The sequence below is a fragment of the Alosa sapidissima genome, chromosome 1 (genome assembly GCF_018492685.1).
Source record: "Alosa sapidissima isolate fAloSap1 chromosome 1, fAloSap1.pri, whole genome shotgun sequence".
NCBI lineage: Eukaryota > Metazoa > Chordata > Actinopteri > Clupeiformes > Clupeidae > Alosa > Alosa sapidissima.
This window is the reverse complement of record NC_055957.1, coordinates 9,380,605-9,389,596: the sequence shown is the minus strand read 5'-3', so window position 1 is coordinate 9,389,596 and position 8,992 is coordinate 9,380,605.

Genomic DNA, 8,992 nt, shown 5'->3' with positions numbered 1-8,992 from the left:
TTATATCATATTATTTACGTCATTTATGAACATGTGGCATTTTTTTTATTGTTAATAAAGCAGTTGAATGAAATAACATCACTGACCAGGTCAGTCGTCTTTCATCTCTCTCTGTCTCATTTCACCACAGTAAAGTTTACCACAATAATCGAGACCCACAGACTTTGTACATGTTTTGTTTTTTTTGTTTACATTTTATATCTCATCCTCAACCTCTCACACTAACGCTCAACGGGCGTCAATGGGATCCTTTCCAGACTTCAGCACAAATTCAAGTTTGCTCAGGTAACTAAGTGAAGAAGCAATTATTAATTTCATGTGATGGGCTAACTCAGCCACAACAGTCTACATTTTTCAGATAGCTTACCTGAGAGAACCACATGTTCTCTTTTATCTATCACCCCTGATCATAGCCCTAATGATCTTATCATAAAATGGAATGAAGTATACTTATTCAACTGTGAAGTATACTTATTCAACTGTGAAACATAAAGTTTTAACTATTTTCTATGTCTACGTTTCTTCTCTGCATTTTACCCATCCGGGGGCACACACACTTAGAGCAGTGAGCTCACTACGAGCACACCCACACGAAGGGGTTAGGTGCCTTCCTCCACCTCATCCGTGTGGATGTGGGAGCGCTGTTCAATCATTCCTCCACCCACATTTTTCCTACCAGTCAGGGATCAAACCGGCCACCCTTTGGTCACAAGTCCAATGGATTAGTTGCACGAAAGGCTCTCGGTGAGCTTGTTTGTTTCCTGTGGAGCCAGTTGTGTTTGAACCTGGCGCTATTCTGAAAGTAATTAGTGCCTACTATTAGTGTCCTTCTTTATCTTAACATGCTGATTCACTAGGTGCCCCAACCGGGTCCATGTAGACACTAATTACATTCAGAATAGCGCCAGGTTCAAACAAGTTGACATTATTACAGAGTACCCAGAGAAAACAACAACATGTGTGGTCTCTATCGATTTCTATCCGAAATAAAGCTTAATAGCACTTCATCGTCTGTTCTGTCGCTAGGTTCTGTGTAAGGGACCGTATACAAATTACCGTTTTGGTAGATCGGCAATAGACCTCTGAAGTTCGCCTACAAAAAAGCTGCCATCCATGAGATCCGGTATCTTGCGATTTTTCCCATGGGAAAATAACATGGGGGTTTTGAATTATCACACCTGTTAAACTCTCGCGGGGATGAAGAAGTCTGAAATGCAGACGTTTTGCTCAACACACTTTTGTCCTCTGCCTTCGAGTGGCTTCTGTGATCTTCGGTAAGCCTATGTTAAGACGGCAAGCTTAGATTTTTGTTACCTCAGAGCTAACTTGCAATGCAACTTGCCATAGGTAGCTTCAATTAACACCCGGATCTCCTTATATGGGCAAAGATGGCAGATTTTTTTTTGTAGGCGAACTTCTGAGGTCTATGGCACTAGGATGCAAAACGTTGGCTATTTCTTGAAAAACTATTCACTAATATTTTTTTTTCAATGATACGCCCAATCCCCTCTACCCCAAGGAGCAACCAACACCTGTCAATAAGGTCAGAGAGGCCAAGGATAAATAGAAAAAGGTAACACTTTACTTGACAGTATCGACATAAGAGTGACATGACACTGTCATGACACATGAACCCTAACCTCTAACCCTAATCCTATAACCTAACCCTAACTCCAACCGAATGACACTTAATGACAGAAATGTTATCATAAACGTTTATGACTTGTTTATGACACATTCATAAACAAGTGTAACCTAGAAAAATATACAGTTTTTATTGAAGTTTATAAAAGTATAAAAAATATAATCTCCGCGACAAGGGTCATGGCTGCAGTCCCTAGTTCTGTGTGTGGGGGGGGGGGTGTCCTGCCATGCTCCCCCACTCAACCCAATCACCACCCAGAGTCCCCAATGTTGCGCGAATTAAGGCCCTGTTTACACGTACATGGTTATTTTGAAAAACTGAGACATTTCCCTTCATTTGTGCCTTTTGTTTACATGCAAACGGAGTGGGAGCAGCTAGCTGGGGCTATGAAAAGCACAAAGCAATGAAGCAGGCTATAGATATTTCCAGTGTGGGAGTAGCTAGCTTGTGGCTATGCAAAACACAGAGCAACGAAGCAGGCTAGTAGATATTTCCAGTGAAATGCATGCCTAACATGCTGCTAATATCTCGGTCTCGTATCACCTGGTGACAGTTGTCATACTCAAATTCTAGTCAGAATATGAGTCTGATACTGCTCCATTGGGATGTGATTATGGGCCATGTTTCAACCGATACAGGTAAATCCCTGGGAAGAACACCCAAACCATCCTTCTTTTCCACAATTGCCTTAACATTGGAAAACACTGTTTTCTGAGTTCAAAGTTAGGCTGGCATCCAGGCTAGCAATTTACTACAGGTCACGATTTCCTGAAACAACAAGCAGGACTCAATTTTCTCTGACAAATATTGTCACACACATAGCTTCAAGACTGCGTGCAAGCACTTCAAGTATGAACCCAGTGTGAAAGAAGATCATGCTCACATCATTCCTCAGGAAGACATTGAGCGATCAAAGACTATTGTTGGCAGATCTCCCTTTTTCTGCTGTCTTCCGAGGTGTTTATGAAGAGGCTGCAGTAGCCATTACCACAGAGGAGTCACCGGAAGAGGACATCTATCACTGCCCTGGGATCAGAGTACTAATGGATAACTACATGGCCATATTTCCCATGTGGAGTGGGATAATGTTGGGAGACTTGAGAAGACATATGGCTGACATCGGCAAAAGGTGATTTAGGGGACTACAGGAAAACAATTGTCATGTGGAAGGATGGTTCGGAATAGTGAAGCAACACATCCTGCGGGGAAAAAGCAGATGAGACCAGCAACCTTCAATCACACGATGTACACATCTCTGCATGGAAGGTACATAGAGCACACAATGCAGCATGACTTGCCAGATCAAGGTACATAGAGCACACAATGCAGCATGACTTGCCAGATCACCTCATCACTAATCCACGGACATAAAGTTTTCAGAGGAGACATGGGCCAAAAAGAATGAGAAACCTGATGTGAAAGTGGGCAAGTCCAAGTACTATATTGTTCCTGACACAATGCCTGCCCCTAAACAGAAAAGGGGACAAAAGGAGCACAAAGGCAAAATAAGAAGTGTTGGTAACAAAACTGATACAAGATGCTCAAACCAGCTCTCAGAACTCCCTTCCAGCCCTGAGAGAACACCAGAAAAGGCCAGTGATGGTGATACTAGCAGTCATGATGAGAGCACTGATGCGGAAGGTTCAGATGGGAAAGTGGACAAGTCCAAGTAGCCTACTATACTGTTCCTGATACAATACCTGCACCTAAACAGAAAAGGGGACCACAAAAATGCGAGAACATCAGAAGAGACCAGTGATGGTGTTAGGGCAGTAACGATATGCGTATCGAAACCGGAATCGCAACACTCATATCCACGAACTGTGTCGCGATATGAAAAAGCAGAATCGTGACACAATCGTGGTATGTTGTCCAAAACTAAATAAATAAATCATAATTTCATAGCTCTCGTAATTTTCATTGTAGACTATGAATGCAACTTTACCAAACAGTATAGAAGTAAACCCCCTGTCCTTGCCCCGCTCTCTCTCTTGCTCTCACACACTCATATTTTTGTGTGTGTGAGCAGCTGCATTTTGTATAAGCTGTAAGCTCTTTAGACAGGTATTATTACAGCCAGCATAATAGCATTGCAATAGCATTGCAATAGTCTATCCTTGAGATGACAAAACATTAATTTCTCGGCTCAATGGACATGCGCCCCCCGGCATGCACATTTAATCCAAATAAAACATTCACAATCGTGGAAGCAAGGACGCATAGAAGACGGTCTAGCTAAATGACTATTAAATCCGGTTAGCATCATTAGCATGCTGCACACATTTGTTTAAGTCTTGCATTCAAGTTGACTGATCATCTCAATACCAATGTTTTCCAAGACTCAAATGGACCTGTCCCAAACATAAAAAGTACTACTTTGAAACTTAAACACACATGAGAAAACTGAACAGTCCAACCTGTAGACTAAGCTAGCCAACTATGCTACTTTGTTTACAATATTTCCAGGCTTCAACCAGACAGCTGAATTAAAGAGTTGTAATAGTAGGCTATAATCTGCATAAAGTGTGCCGTCATGAATATCAGAAATTCAGTATTTTATCCTTTTATATCAGGATATAATATAATACAGATATACAATAATATATTATAATCCTCTGTTCCAAGGTAGGCTATATTGAAATGTTATTTAATAAAATGTCTTGGTTTTTTTTCCCACCAACAACGTTTTGGGTTCCTGCTGAAAACACAACCCTATTTATTGGTAATAGACTGTTAATGCTTCTTTGCTTTTCACTTTAGCTTACTTGACATTATTCCACTGCTTGGTTGAATTTCCCTTTGTCCTACGTAATTAAGAACGTTATAGTAGGGGGGCCTATGTGTCTAATTTGGGGGCTTGTGGGATTCACATGTTAATTTTTGGAGAGTATTATATCTTTGTTCTAGGGGTTCTTAAGAGTAAAAAAAAAACATGTCTCCATTTTTTTTCAAGGTTTTGAAGGACCCAAATCAAAGGTCAAATTCAGAAAAGGTCAAATTTGGTGTTTTGTCCATAAACCTCACATTGCTGGTATTATAGCATAGGGTTTGGTGCCAAAAAGCAAAGATATTCTACAAAGTAGTGTGCAGAAGTGGACCACATAAACAATACAACATTTTTTCAGAGCACAAAGTGCAGAGATCTCTGTTAAATCAAGTTTAATAGACTTTTACATAGTACCAGCTGAAGTCTGTAAGGCCTTCCGAAGCCTATGTAAGTGTGAAGAAAAGAAAGGGTAAAGGATCAGCTTGACAAACAGACATGTGTGTGTGTGTGTAAGAGAGAGAAAGAGAAAGAGAGACACTACCAGCATGGACGGATTATGAACTTTCAGGCCCCTGGGCCCAGATGTATTAAGGGCCCCCCCACTAATTGTTGCGGGGGACATTTTTAAAAGTTATTTGATGTGATTTCCTGTATTCTGGTGCATTTTGGGGATGGCCAATACTTTATTTCAATCAGATTCATAGCCTATGTGTTGATATGATGTGTTGATATTGAGGCAATGATTCCATGCAATGGCTTGGGCCCTCTGACTCCTTGGGCCTCTGGGTTTGGGCCCGGTAGGCCCTTGCAGTAATCCATCCCTGACTACCAGTGACAGTTGGCTGTTGATAGCTGGCAGTGATAGAATTTAGAATATCGAATAACTTGAAGCACATAGTGCTCTGTTCTTCATGGTTGGTGATATTAGTGACCTTCTAGCCTTCTACATTTGAGCAAGCACATTTTCATAGTTCATGGTGGCACAGTCTAGTTTCTGAGGTGTGTCTTTCTGTTAGTCAGGTACACATATTCTAAAAGAAACAGATTTTGGGCTATGTATCCAGTGGCAGATACTGGTGGACTGGTGAATGACCCATCACTAGAGACATATGCCAAATTTCTTGTTTTTGTCCATGAGAGAGTATGGAGATGGGTATCACAGATCACCCAACGATTACATTGTTACAGTGCAGTTATTTTACAACAGAACAAAGCATTTTGGCACAGGAACAGCTACAAATCCACCTGTAACAGTGAGCATCTGCAGCATGCTAAGATTCGCTACTAGAAATCATGTGAAGCAGGCAGGACTCAGTGTCTTCAGAAAAGACGCGGTAGACCATCTTCTGAACCTGCAGCAACACCTGCAACTGCATCAAGTCCATCTAGAGGGACACTTGTTCAGCAGCAGCTGCTGCCAGCATAGATAAGTGCTTCTTCTGTCAGAAGCAGACAAAAGAGCGTCTTCATGAGGTGTCCTCTTTCAATGCAGGCAACTAACCAAGAACTATAAGTAATATTTTTAAGTCAAAGTGTAAGTGTAAAGATGCTAGGATGGGGGAAATATGCTCATATTTTTGTGTGTGTGAGCAGCTGCATTTTGTATAAGCTGTAAGCTCTTTAGACAGGTATTATTACAGCCAGCATAATAGCATTGCAATAGCATTGCAATAGTCTATCCTTGAGATGACAAAACATTAATTTCTCGGCATCTGGTAAGGCATCTGGGAAGGATAAGGACCTTATTCTTTAACTCCCAGAATAAGGCATGTAGCCGAAACGTGTTGGAGTTTTTTAGAAGGTTAACTTTAGAAGGTTAACTGTGGGGTGTATCAGGGACGAGCAAGAGGAGGAGTACAGGAGCCTGGTGGAGGACTTTGTGCAGTGGTGCAAACTCAATCACCTTCAACTAAACACTTCAAAGACCAAGGAGATGGTGGTGGATTTCCGAAGGTCTAAGCCCGCTCTGCTACCAGTCTCCATTGATGGGGTCAATGTGGAGGTGGTAAGCCTACAAGTATCTGGGTCTCCATCTGGACAATAAACTGGACTGGTCAGCCAACACTGATGCACTCTACAAGAAAGGACAGAGCAGGCTGTACTTCCTGAGGAGGCTGCGGTCCTTCAATGTGTGCAGCAAGCTCCTCAGGATGTTCTATCAGTCTGTTGTGGCCAGCGCCCTCTTCTATGCAGTGGTATGCTGGGGAGGAAGCACAAAAAAAAGGATGCTGGGCGACTTGACAGGCTGGTAAGGAAGGCTGGCTCTGTAGTGGGAACTGAACTGGAGTGCATCACTTCAATATCTGACAAAAGGACCCTACACAAACTGATCAACATCTTGGACAATGAATGTCATCCGCTCTACAGCACTATCAAAAACCAAAAGAGCTTGATCAGCTGGAGACTTCGCTCACTGCCATGCACAACTGAAAGGCTGAGGAAGTAATTTGTTCCTAGGGCCATTGAACTGTTCAATGCCTCACTAAAGGGAAGAGGAGAGATAGACTTATCTGCTTAGTCTGTCTGCCTCTCCACCCTCTCCATGTCCATGTTTTTTGAGTACTGACTGCCCACTACTGCTTACTACTGTTTTACTACTATTTTACTATTGTACACAGCCTAATGTTTTCACTACTGTTTTACTGCTACACTGTTTTTCATGTTTTTCATGCTATATTAGCACACATGATCAATGGCTGCGGTCAGGCTTCTGATACAATACTGAATGAATGATTGGCTATAACCCTATTACCTCAACCTGTTCTTGCACTGAAATAGTTTTTTTTTTTACCTTGTCTACATTATACTTTACTCTCCTATTTGTCTTTATTATTTATGCTGGTCTCTAGACCTTGCTCTTGCACTGTTGCACTGTTGGACTAATGTTGGACTACTTTTTGCACCTTCACCATGACACTCACTCTCTTGAGCACCTTGCCAGGCACACATAACTAAGGACTATGGTTGGACTACTGTTTGCACCTTCACCATGACACTCACTCCCTTTAGCACCTCACCAGTCCCGGCCCTGTCACTACAAGCGTCTTATGCTTGATCACCCTCAAGCACATTGGACTTTCTTAATTTAACTTATGTAGTGTATTTAGTATTTAGTTTTCTTATCTTTCTTATCTTCTACTGTCTTTATTGTACAGTGGAGTTTAGTTATATGTTTATACTTATACTTATGTTTACCATTTCTTCTGTAAGTGCATGTTGTGTGTTATGTCTGTATGCTACTGAGACCCTTGAATTTCCCCTTGAGGATCAATAAAGTATCTATCTATCTATCTATCTATCTATCTAACTTGACCAAGCCATGATAATAAAGGCTTTTTAACTTTTTTCAATAGAGAGTGCCTTGGAGTTTCTTGATTCTAAGGACTTCCTTATCTTTGAAATGTTCCTTAAATGGTAAAATTAAGTTTTGGTGATCTGTTTTATGTGATTACTTAGTGCTAGGTCCTGGTCAATTATAAGTCCTAGGTTTTTAACACTTGTGGATGAGGTCAGTGGAAGATCACTATATGTAGTCTGTGATGTGGATAGGATATCCCTCATCTTTTTAGAACCTAAAACCATGACTTCTGTTTTATCTGAGTTCAAAAGCAGTAAATTATTCGTCATCCATGTCTTTATATCTCTTATACGTGTGTCAAGTTTGGCTAATGGTGTTAATTCATCAGGTTTTATGGAGAGGTATAGTTATGTATCATCTGCTAAACAACAGGGGCCTCAGTACTGAGCCTTGAGGCACTCCACATTTTACCATAACCTTTACCTGGGTAGATGGTTTATTATGGACCTTGTTGACGGTTAGGAAGGTATGATCTAAACCAGTGTTTTTCAACCTTTTTTGTGCTAAGGCACACTTAAAATGTCCCACGGCACACTAACACACTAATCCTGTGTGAAAAAAAAATAAACATACCATAGCCTAAAATTTCAAATAATACACAGATATGGCCTTATTATGGCTTCTATGCAAGACCTGCTCAATATAACAAGCACCCTCTGTTTCATTTGTAGGTGACTATATCTAATTTAATTGTTGTTTTGAACTGGATATGTGATGATTCTGTGAATACTGGATATGGGGGCCCCGTTGTACAATGCCATACCACAAATAGTGCAATCATACAATCAATGAGAGTATGTGGTTATAAATTCTTTGATGCAACAGTTGCTTTTCTGGACCAGTGAGTGACATTTGAGTACGGCACACCTAATGATCTCTCACGGCACACTAGTGTGCCCCGGCACAGTGGTTGAAAAACACTGATCTAAACCAAGCGAGTGCTGAGTCTTTGATGCCTGTCAAATTTTCAAGCCTAAGTAGTATGTCATTGTCAATGGTGTCAAAGGCAGGAAGACCAGTATCGATACAAGGCTAGGTTTTTTGAGGGAGGGCTTAATAACAGATGTCTTAAACGACTGCGGTACATGCCCTGATAGCATTGAATTATTTATAATCTAGAGCAAAGCATTATCCAGGAAGGGGAGAGCAGTCTTAAGAAGGTGAGTAGGAATAAGGTCTAGTAGACTAGTTGTAGATTTTGATGAGGAAATTGTGGAGGTGA